The sequence below is a fragment of the Solanum dulcamara genome, chromosome 4 (assembly GCF_947179165.1).
Source record: "Solanum dulcamara chromosome 4, daSolDulc1.2, whole genome shotgun sequence".
Classification (NCBI taxonomy): domain Eukaryota; kingdom Viridiplantae; phylum Streptophyta; class Magnoliopsida; order Solanales; family Solanaceae; genus Solanum; species Solanum dulcamara.
The window spans coordinates 49139260-49140551 of NC_077240.1; the positions used below are offsets into that span (position 1 = coordinate 49139260).

The 1292-nt window shown below is 39.5% G+C and overlaps 1 non-coding gene across 1 annotated transcript; it reads right to left on the reverse strand.

Annotated features, from left to right (window-relative positions):
* Positions 1-227: 227 nt before the first annotated feature.
* Positions 228-334, reverse strand: LOC129888144 (small nucleolar RNA R71). Its single transcript, XR_008766570.1, has one exon. It is a non-coding gene; the product is annotated as a small nucleolar RNA R71 (small nucleolar RNA).
* Positions 335-1292: the final 958 nt, after the last annotated feature.

Genomic DNA, 1292 nt, shown 5'->3' on the forward strand with positions numbered 1-1292 from the left:
GAAGATTTGAATAGAAACGGAACATGGTGCAAAACTTCTTGGAAAGTAGTGACACTTATATGCCTAATAGGGTATCTTTTGACTATGTAAGGTTAACATTGTTCCCCTTTTCTTTGTTGGGGGAATCTAAGAGGTGGTTGAAGTCGAAACCACCAAACTCAATCACTTCATGGAATGATTTGGCTCATAAGTTTCTTATCCGGTTCTTTCCTTCGGGGAAGACAACTAAGTTGAGGGCTGAAATTTTAAGCTTTAAACAAAAATCTGGAGAAAATTTGTACCAATCTTGGGACAGATTTAAATCTTTACTCATTAGTTGTCCTCACCATCATCAAGCTAATGAGGTGTTGGTCCACATATTCATAAAAGGGTTGGAACCCAACACCAAAATTCTTCTTGAATCTGCAGCAGGAGTACAGGCACTAGAGAAAACATATGATGAGATCTATACATTGCTTAATCGCATAACTCAGGGAAATCCTGAGTGGAACGGAGGAGACTCTTGACCTATGGTTAAAACACAAGTAGGAATTTTATAAGTTAATGCGGAGACAACATTGAAGGCACATATTGAAGCAATGCAGAATATGATGACACGCATTTCAACACTTTAACAAAAGGACAACAGCAAGATCCAGTGAATATGGTTCACTAACAACACATGTCGTGTGAGGCATGTGGAAGTAGTGAAAATGTGGAAGAATACTGTGGAGCTAATCCCGAGTCAATGAATTTTGTGGGTAATGCACCTAAGGGTAGAAGTAATCATAACTATGGAAATACTTACAACCCAAATTGGAGAAACCATCCACACTTCTCATTGGGTGGAAATCAGTAAAACCAACATCAAGGGTAGACCCAATTAAAACCACAAGGAAGTGAGAAATAGTATAAAAATCAAGCCCAAGGTCAATATAGACCACAATGAGAAGGCCAGAACTATAATTAGCAAGACCAGAGTAACCAACAATCAAGCAGTGTAGGAAATATGAGTGTGGAAGACATGCTTAAAAACTCATGAATGATGAAGGTAAGCTAGCTGCAGACGTTCGTTAGTATCAAATCACTACTCAAAATTTAGAGAAGCGGTGGGACAGCTAGCAAGTGCTCAGAATTCTCTCCCACAGGGTGGTTTACCAAGTAACACTGATCTAAACCCCAAGAAGGTAAATGCTGTGAGCACATGAAATGGACGAGCACTAGTTGAGCTAGCACCAAAAGGAAAAGGTAGTGAATGCCAAGGTAAACCTATGGAAATTAAAGCTAGTGAATCTAGCCGACCAAAGATGGAG